The following is a 10020-nucleotide window of genomic DNA, read 5'->3' as shown; positions in this document are numbered from 1 at the left end:
TTCTATAGTGACTGCACCAATTTGCATTCCTATCAACAGTGCACAAGGGTTCCTTTTTCTCCATATCCTCTTCAAACCTTGTTATTCTTGTGTTTTTGACTTTCGCCCTTCTGCCAGGTGTGAGGTGATATCTTATTATGATTTTGATGTGTATTTCCCTGATGATGAGTGACATTGAGGATCTTTTCATGTATCTGTTGGCCATTTGTTTGTCTTCTTTTGAAAAATGCCTATTCAGATCTTCTGAACATTTTAATTGGATTATTTGGTGTTTTGTGGTGTATAAATTCTTTATATATTTTGGAGATATCATTTACAAATATCTTCTCTCATTCAGTAAGTTGCCTTGTCATTTTGTTGATGTTTTCCTTCACTGTGTAAAATAAAGTATCTTTTTAATCCATGAAAAGGAGTCACTGGAGGGAGCAGCGGTCCTGTGAGCAGTGACCTCGGGTCTGAGTATTGGAGAAGGACTTCCATTAAGACTGTGTGAAGAAGCTGCTGAGTCCTTAAACACATATGTGCACGTTCACACACACACAATACAAAACTGAATAAACTTGTCAAAAGCATCCTTTCAGGTTTTGCAAATTGCTAAAGGCAGATAACAAATTGAAAGGAGTATATTCTTTGAAAAGTATTAGAGCTTTGGGAAGGAACAGTGCTCTGTGCCAACTTGTGTGAGGTTCCTCCCACCGAGACTTCAGTTGGTTGGATCACAAATGTGGAGGCTGCAGGGACAAGGATAAGAAAGGAAAGAGAGCAGAACCTTCTAGAAGAGGGAAAGTGATTTGTGGTGGGACACAAATCCTTGTGGTGTTGTCAGGTCTAAGGGACAAACTTGGTAGAACATTAAAATGTGGAAAAAACAGTTTGCTGCCCTAAGATAGCAGTCTCAGTTGGGATAAACAGAAGACTGACAAAAAACTTAGCAAGAAGATTCTAGAAATGAGAGCCACAGAAGGGATGATAATATTTGAGCATAAGCTCTGCACAAACCATTGACCGCTAGTCTATGCAGCCACTAGTAAGCCAGGCTAAAAAGTAATAATAATATGAAAAAGAAGAAGAAGGAGGAGGAGGAGGAGGAGAAAGACGAGGAGGAGGAGAGGAAAAGAGGAAAAATCACCCTGAGCAGAGACATCAGCAACTATACATCATGAAGAAGACACATTCTGAAGTTCCAGTCTAGGTAAAAAAATAAGAAATATAAAACAGAATGCAGATATGTTATGCGCATTATGCCATATAAAATTTCCAGTTTTCAATGGAATGAAGGTGATTCAAATGATAAAACATGCAAAGAAATAGAAAAATGTGACCCATACTGAAGAATAAATGCAGACAGTAGAAACTGATTCTGTAAAGACATGGATATTGGATTGAGTAGTCAAAGACCTCAAAGAAGTTATTATAATACACTTAAAGAATTAAAGCAAATCATAAGGATAACAACTCAACAAATAGTGAATTTCAACAGAGGAAAAAAAACTGCAAAGAAAACCAAATGGGAATTCTAGGGTTAAAAAGAACAAAAACAAAAGTGAAAAATTCAGAAACTGACTCAGCAGTAGACATGATATTGCAGAAGAAAAATCAGTGTACTTGTAAGATGATCAATAGAAATTAGTTCATAAAACAGAGACAACAGATTAAAGTAAAATCAACAAAGCTTCAGTGACCATGTAACAATCTGAAGCATTACATCACAGATGTAATGAGAGTCCTAGAAGGACAGGAAACAGACAAAGGGACTGAAGAAAAGATTGGAATTAACCGTGACTAAAAACTTCCTAAATTTGATTTTGAAATCACATCATTACAAATAATTTCTGTAAACTCTCTGACCCTTGAGGAAGTGGAAAATAACTCTTTATGCCTTAAGTGCCCACTACCTATAGCGACTTTCTTTCAAAGTGTGGAAAGGAAGGGGGAAAAAGAAACTTTATGGTGAAGAAACTTTGCAAACATTACCTAAAGCCAGGTCATCAAGGTTAATATCAACAGTAGTAAACCATATTGATAATCTATACCTTTAATATGACGTGATAAAAATGATAATTTATCTCTGTGATCTTTTTCCTCAAGATACGTTATTCCAGTCAAATCATGGGGAAACATCAGACAAATCTCAGTTGAAGGACATTTTGCAAAAGAGCTGATCAGTAACTTGAAAATGTCAGGGATCAAAAATAAGAAAAGCCTAAGAAATTGTTAAACCAAGAGGCCCAAAGGAGACAGGACTACTAAATGTAGATATCTTGAATGGGACCTTGAGATAACCAAAGAACATTAAAGAAACACTGAGGAAATTTAAATAAAATTTGGACCTTAGTTAATAATAATGTGTCAATATTGGCTCATTATCTGTGACGAATGCACCATACCTCTATAAGATTCTAATAATAAGGAATACTGAGTGTGGACTGTAGGCAAAGAAAAATTGTTCCTCTATCCTTCAGGGTCTTCCAACTGGACTAATAATTAAATTTAAATGAGACAGATTAACAGAAGAAAAAAACCCAGTGCTTTATTTTGTGCACACAGAGGTTCAATAATGAAAATGAGACCTAAGGAAATGAACAAGGTAGGGAGTTTTTAGACAATGAGACAATAAATTTTTGAGAAATGGACAGGATAAAGCAAATAGGTGTCTGGGAGCTTTAATTAGTAGGGAATTTTAGGCATAATTTAAGCTGAGATAGTAGATTTGAAAAAAAATAAGGTTTGTTTTCACAGCTTTCTTGGCTTTAAAGTTTCTACCTCTGGTGATAAGGATCTCTTTTTTACTTATTAGGACATGCGGTGTATTTTTCATATGAGAGTTTTCTATTTCCTGTTTTCACAGGGATAGAGGAAGCTCTGAGTGTTCTTGCATTGATGGTTTCTTAAGTAACTTTTATTTACAATAATATGTCAAGGTTGCACATTTTGGAGCAGCCTGCCCTTGACCTCTATAGGGCTATTTGAAAATTCTCTGTACTATCTTCCCCAATTTTTTTTTTTCAAGCTAAAATTCATCTAAAGTTAAAAGTTCATTTTTAAATGGAGGAAAAAATTGACCTACAGGTCCAAGCATCTCAAAAACATAACACAAACACAGTGATCCACTTCATGACAATTATATTCAAACTGCTGAATGACAAAAGATAAGCTTTTGATAGCGGAAAAGAAAAAAAAGAAACTTTATTACGTACAAGGGAACAGGAAGTGATTAACACCTATTAAAGGTTTTATATCCAGAAAAAGTATTTATCTTCATAAATTGTCTTCTGAAATTTAGATTAAAGTAGTATGATTGGTTAACTGAAAACACTCATATTACTTGTGCCAAGAAGAATGGAAAGACCATATATTCCTAATAATGAGCCTTAATCCCAAAGAAGTTTAGGAAGTTAAATATTCCCTTAATAAATCTTGCAAAACTTTGGTTTGTAATATGCTTTTTTCTTTATAAATTCTGCCCTCCTCACCAAATGTCTTCAACTAGATTGACATAAGGAATAAATGTACCTTAAAAATAAATAGTCACTCTTTTAAAATATTACTGCATTACATTTCTCCCAATTCAATACTATTTTGCAGTTCTTTTTCATCCAGACAAATATAGATAAAGGAAAAGTAGAAATCAATTAACCCAGCTTGTATTGTGCAGACAATAGAGAATCATTAGGTTCTTTAGAATAAAAAATGATAAGATAAGAGGTACTATGGAGAGATTAATCTAATAGTCTATGTTTATGGGATAAATTAATGAGAATCAGTTAATATATATCTGTTAAGAAGTAATTTTGTGACAATACTAGAATGACCTGATCTCTACAGACAGATAGAATTATAAGGAATAACAGATGTTTTACTGGATTCAAAAAATGGGGTAAAGAATGTTTAGAACAAAATTAAAAAGAGAATGAGTGATAGGAAAAGCAGGAAACAGGGTACAGATATTAGTATGCAAAATTCTCCATGATCTGATCCCAAATAACCTCTCTTGCCCTTACTCTCCCTTACTCAAATCTGGTGCTCCTGCCAAACAGAATTATGTGCTGTGTTCTAATTATGTCATGAACTTGTCATCTCTAAGGACATTTACTTGAGACATTCACTACACTTTTCAGTACACAGTACTGCTATGTTCAACTGGGTGATTCATTCTTTTAGTAACATTAAATAGGTATTTATTAAGTTACTACTTGAAGGAACAGTACTATATTCTGTGTCTGACAGCTTAGTAGGGAAGTACTGGTAAAAAAAATGGTTTTAGTAGAACATGGCCAGTGAATCATAAAGGTATGTAAAAGCCCAGTGCAAAGGCTCCATTGCTATTAGGTGGGCAAAGACCAGTGAGCCTGGAGACAAAGTAAAAGAATAAGGAGAGCTTGCTTCAATGAAAATAAGTTAGATTTTACCCCTCAAGGTCCATTTTACTAAATTTGACTGATAACAAATATCACGAAGGCTACTTAAGGAGAGTATGTCTTTTGGGCGCCAGGTGGTTCGGTTAGTTAAGCGTCCCATTTCAGCTCATGTCATGATCTCACCATTTGTGGGTTTGAGGCCTTCATCGGGCTGCCTGCACTCAGCACAGAACTTGCTTTGGATCCTCTGTGTTCCTCTCTCCCCACCCCTGCCCTGCCCCACTCTTCTCTCTCTCTCTCTCTCTCTCTCTCTCTTCCCCCTCTCTCAAAAATAAATAAACATTAAAAAAAAAGAGTATGGTCTCATAGAGATTCTGTGTTGATGAGCCTTTGAAGAATTTTATACTAGGAAAATTACATAATCAAGTTCGGATGTCAGAAGCTTTTTTGGAGATATATAGAAAGAATTGAGGGGGTGTTGACTTTAGCAGCAGATGGAATACTTGAGACAAGTAATTTAGACGTCTAGAATTGTAGGACTGAAGATAAAAGGTGAAGATTTTTACAAAATATGAGAGGTTATTTGAATGATACGAGCTCATTGAGAATTTCATTGATCATCTTTAGACAGAAGGGATCTCTCTCATGAAACCTTGCATCTTGTTTATGCGGCTTAAAACACACTGCTAGAGATGATCCTTATTTGTGTACGTTTTGCACGACTGATATCTTTCAGACACACGTGCACATACACACACATGCACACACACACATGCACGTCTCTGTGCTTGTGTACAAACATGCTTATATGTATTAGTTTGTAATTACTTTGTGGCTGTGAGATCAGACATATCGAGAAATTGTGTTGTATCAAGATGTTGCTCAGCTACTACTCACTGAATACTTGAATTAACTGAACTTACATGATTATAAGGTACCTATTAAAAGAAAACTTTGATTGAGGGTAGGTCTATGTAATAGGCTAGAATTCTGCTTCAGGGTTTTGGCTGAGTCACTACTCTTTTTTAACCATTTTACCCTTTCTTCCCAAGTATAAAATGGGAATAATAATGGTTACCTGCCTCAAAGGGTGTTGTGAGGACTAGCTAGTTGACAGTTTTAAACTATTTTGAAGATGGAATGTACTATAAATGCTCCAAGGAAAGTTTTTAAAAGCACAATGGAATAAAACCCTTGAACCATGGCATTAAGAAAGTTAGTATGTCTTTTAGGCTGGCAATCTTCAACCGATAAAGAATTCTATGGGAAATTAACTCCACAACATTCTTTATTTTCTTGCCTCTTTTCTACTTTCTTTTGTAGCTAATATCTGGCTAGTGACTCAATTCAATAGGAAAGTTCCAGTTATGCCATATTTTGAAATAGATGTTACTCATAAAGAAAGAAATGCAATGAAGATTATAAAATGGTCATTAATCACACTGGAAAATGTAGTCTCTTCAATATAGCACTGTATTCAGAATTCACCAGAACTCTTTTAAAATTCACTTCATCATTAGGAATTCAAGGATATTTTGAAGTTGCCTAGAAGCAAATGTTCATTTCTGTGTGGAAATATACTTTAATAATTTTCCTAAAACATAAATATCAGAACTAGGTCAGAACTTCATTTTTCAAAACAATTGCTTGTTTTCTTCCAAATGCCAAATGACATATTCAAAACTCTGAAAAAGAAATTATTTCCTCTAGTCGTTCTTGTTAAGAATATTTACGTATTTACATACCCTAGTTAAAAACAAAAATCCACATGCATAGAGGCTAGAGCAGAAGAACTGTACATTGGGCAATTTTTGTGCTAAAGAAATGTTTATAAATGAAACAAAATAACCAAGTTCATGTGTGCTTTAACAAAGCTGAGATGCATCCTCACCACTCTAGAAACAAGCAAACCAAAACTCTTAAGATTAACGACAGGAACAAAACCCCCAACTTCCTATGACATATCATTTAGCCTTGTGAAAGGAAGATATCCTCCTGTTTGCAACAACGTGGGTCCACCACAAGAGTGTTAAGCTAAGTGAAATAGGCCAGAGAAAGACAAATACCACATCGTACCCCTTATATATGGAATCTAGAAAGAAAAAAATCAAAGTCACAGAAACAGAGAGTAGAAAAGTGGCTGCCAGAGCCTGGGTGGGGCGCAGTGGGGGGAAATTTGGAAAGGTTAGTAAAAGGGTACACTTTCAACTATAAGGTGAATAAGGTCTGAGGATCTAATGTATTACATGGTGACTATAGTCGGTAACACTGTATTGTATAATTGAAATTTGCCAAGACAGTAGAATGGAAGTGTTCTGTCTCACAAAAACAAACATAACTACCTGAGGTGATGGAGGCATAATTAACTTGATGGAGCGATTCCTTTCACAATGTATACATATAGTAAATAATCATGATGTACTTATTAAATATCTTACAATTTTGTCAGGTATACCTTGTAGGGGTGAAAGGCCAAAATGTGCTGCCCTGAGTATGCCTCAAAATGTGCCACCTTGGCATATTGATTATTTTAAATAAAAGTTGCTTAAGAGACAGCCTGTGTAAGGACACTAAGACCCCCATCCATCCCCCTGAAAGCAGGAAATAAACTCCGTTTGTGAAAGGTATTTCTCCTGTACCGTGAGATACATGTATAGAGACATCCTTGTCCCCAGAGATAGGAAATTCAGGGCCAGAAGGCCTTATAAACAACCCTTACTTTTTACTAATTTTCTATCCCAGCCCAAATTCTGTTTAGAATTCCTTGCTTTGGGGCACTTGGGTGGCTAAGTTGGTTAAGCTTCCAACTCATGGTTTCGGCTCAGGTCATGATCTCATGGTTTGTGAGTTCGATCCCTGCATCCGGCTCCACACTGCTGGTGCAGAGCCTGCTTGGGATTTCTCTCTCTCTCTCTCTCTCTCTCTCTCTCTCTCTCTCTCCTCTCTCTCTCTCTCTCAATAAATAAACTTAAAAAAAAAAGAATCCCTTGCTAATCGAAGCTCACAAAGTTGAGTTATATTTTCCCTGTCAATTCCTCACAGATTTATTGTATCTTTGTCTAAAAACTATAAAGCTGCCTGACTTAGTAATTTCTTTAATACTCAATTTCATTATTGGGTTTCTGTGCTCATGTAATAACTAATTGTGATTTTTTTTCCCTCATGTTAATCTGTCTCATGTAAATTTAATTATTAGTCCAGCTGGAAGACTTTGAAGGGCCAAGAAAGAATTTTTCCTTTTCTTCCACCTCAATAAAACTAAAAAAAAAAAAAAAAAAGCAAGTTGAAAGTCAAAGAACTGAAGAAACCTACATTCTGTAAGTGGAGGACAGTGAGGATATACAAAGAAGCAATGGGATAACTATAATAGACTTGAGTTAGGTAAACTAGATGCAGAATTTAGAGAATTAGATAAATAGACTGCAAGGTTACTGAGCATGTCTGTGTTATTCACCACCGTATTTCCAGCCCCTGTAATGGTTTCACCCTATAGTAGGAACTCAATCAATATTTGTTGAGTCAAAAAATAAAGAAATATGAATTTGTACTTTGAAGTGGTAAGCAGTGTAGATCAATTGTAGCTCCTTAAGCAGCAGAGTGGCAGAATGAAATGTGTTTATAAAGGTTATTTTGGCAGTGGTTATATGAGGTGACACCAGAGGAATAATCACATGGCACCGTTGACGGAACCATTTCTATGGGAGTTTTCTTGACTCAGCCATGTTTTGAACATCTCATCATCTATGCTTTCAAATGCAAGAAAATTCCAACATTACGGATACTATCAATTGAATCAATCTGACATTTATGCTTTACGATATCTTGCTGAGCTATCACAGGATTTGCATTATACATAAGCAGTGAACCAAGAAGGAAAGGCTTTGTATCCACTACATTTGGCAGCAAAGCTATATAAAACAAAGCTCTTCTACATTTGTATTAAAGTTGACATCAGTGTGCCTGTGCCTACAGAAAATGGAAGGCCAAAAAAGAAAAGGTATTTGCTCTTGAATTTTATTTTATTTATTTATTTTTCACTGTTTCTAGTTTTGTTTTTTCTTTTTTGTTTTTTAATGACAGATACAGAAAGATAATACAGGACCTCTTTCCAGAGTTCACAACCTAGATAAGAAAGCAAGAGCTATCACTTAATGGAGGCAAATTATTCCAGGAGATAAATGCCCATGAAGGTGCTTTTCAAAATACAAGTCCTTATACAGATGCTTAACTAAACGCTGACTTTGAGGTGTTTCCATTATATCTGAAAGGGCTTTGAGAAATACAAAATCTTGTGATTGGGTAAAACCAGTGGTCCAGCTAGCCAAAGGTCCTTTCCGGTGGCACCAATAACCACTGGGAAAGCAGAGGTAACTGCCAAATAATTTTTAACCCATGAATTTATCCAAAGTTTGAAAATACTGTGGGAAATCTTAGGAATCCCAGCAATCAGTGAATGGGTCATCCATATACCCAGTAGATGTGCATGTGCTATGCACGGCCACTCAAAATGCCTCTCACAGTAGCAGCACTTGAGAAGTCAACAATCTCCTGGCATCTGGTTTTGCCCTGCCCTCCCCTATCTTCAATCACCGGTGTCAAAGGACACATATCAGTAGTTGGAAAGCATTAAACTCTGATAGTAAAGCAAAAATCAGAGGTAAAGGCAAATGTTTAACCAGTCACATTCAAACACAAGCTAACGAATGAAAAATTTTAGGTTCAAAGGGCCAAATACTCTGCATTCTGGAGAAACCTCCATTTAAGTTTCTCATTCTGGTGAGTATGTTCACATTGCACTTTGCTGCCACAAACTGAATGGGTGTACATTTTTGGTGTGGATTTATCACTTGAAGATTTGAATTAGGAGACAGAAAGAAAATATTTTGTATTCATGAATTTTTAAAATATCCATCCAAGGGGGCACCTGGGTGGCTCAGTCAGTTGAGCGTCTGACTTCATCTCATGGTTCCTGAGCTCGAGCCAAGAACTGGGATCTCTACTGACAGCTCAGAGCCTGGAGCCTGCTTCAGATTCTTTGTCTCCATCTCTCTCTGCCCTTCCCCTCTTTTCTCTCTCTCTCTTTCTCTCTCTCTCAAAAATAAATAAACATTAAAAAAATAAAAATACCCATCCATGGGAAAGGAGCCAAGGGTTAGTTTCTTATGGTGGGCGGTTGGGGGGTGGAATGTTCTCATGGAGATACTATAAAGCTATGTCAGTTCATTTCCTGTTCTTTAATAGATTCTGTGGTGCAGCTGTTGTCTTGTTCAGGTTCAGGAAGCTCATTCAGAAGTATTGCAACGTCCCCATGTGGCAGCTTGTCTGTTGCCAAGCATCGTCAATCAAATCCAAGACCCCTCCATCTCTCTGGACCTCACTGTCCATTCTCCTAAAGCTTTAATCTTGTTAAATTAGTGCCAGATCCAGTGTTGCACTCTGCTCTTGAATTTTAATCTAAAAACAAAATGAACATAAATAAAACCAAGACAAATGACAAAAATAATAAAACATAAATATTCTTCACTTTTATTATAAATATGCTTGTCCACATAGAGCCTAATTTTGAAAACATCAAGAAGCAAGAGGCTTAATTTTCAAATATTTGTTTTGGCAATGAAGAAAAAGTCAATATGGGGAGGCCTGGGTGGCTGTCGGTTAAGCG

The 10020-nt window shown here is 36.1% G+C and overlaps 1 pseudogene; it reads right to left on the bottom strand.

The window, feature by feature from the left end:
- Positions 1 to 9518: 9518 nt before the first annotated feature.
- Positions 9519 to 9743, bottom strand: LOC122229318 (annotated as a pseudogene).
- Between the last annotated feature and the right edge of the window lie 277 nt (positions 9744 to 10020).

Source organism: Panthera leo, chromosome C2 (assembly GCF_018350215.1).
Source record: "Panthera leo isolate Ple1 chromosome C2, P.leo_Ple1_pat1.1, whole genome shotgun sequence".
Taxonomy (NCBI): Eukaryota; Metazoa; Chordata; class Mammalia; order Carnivora; family Felidae; genus Panthera; species Panthera leo.
The sequence above is the reverse complement of the archived record's forward strand: the minus strand, read 5'-3'. Positions and strand labels throughout refer to the sequence as shown.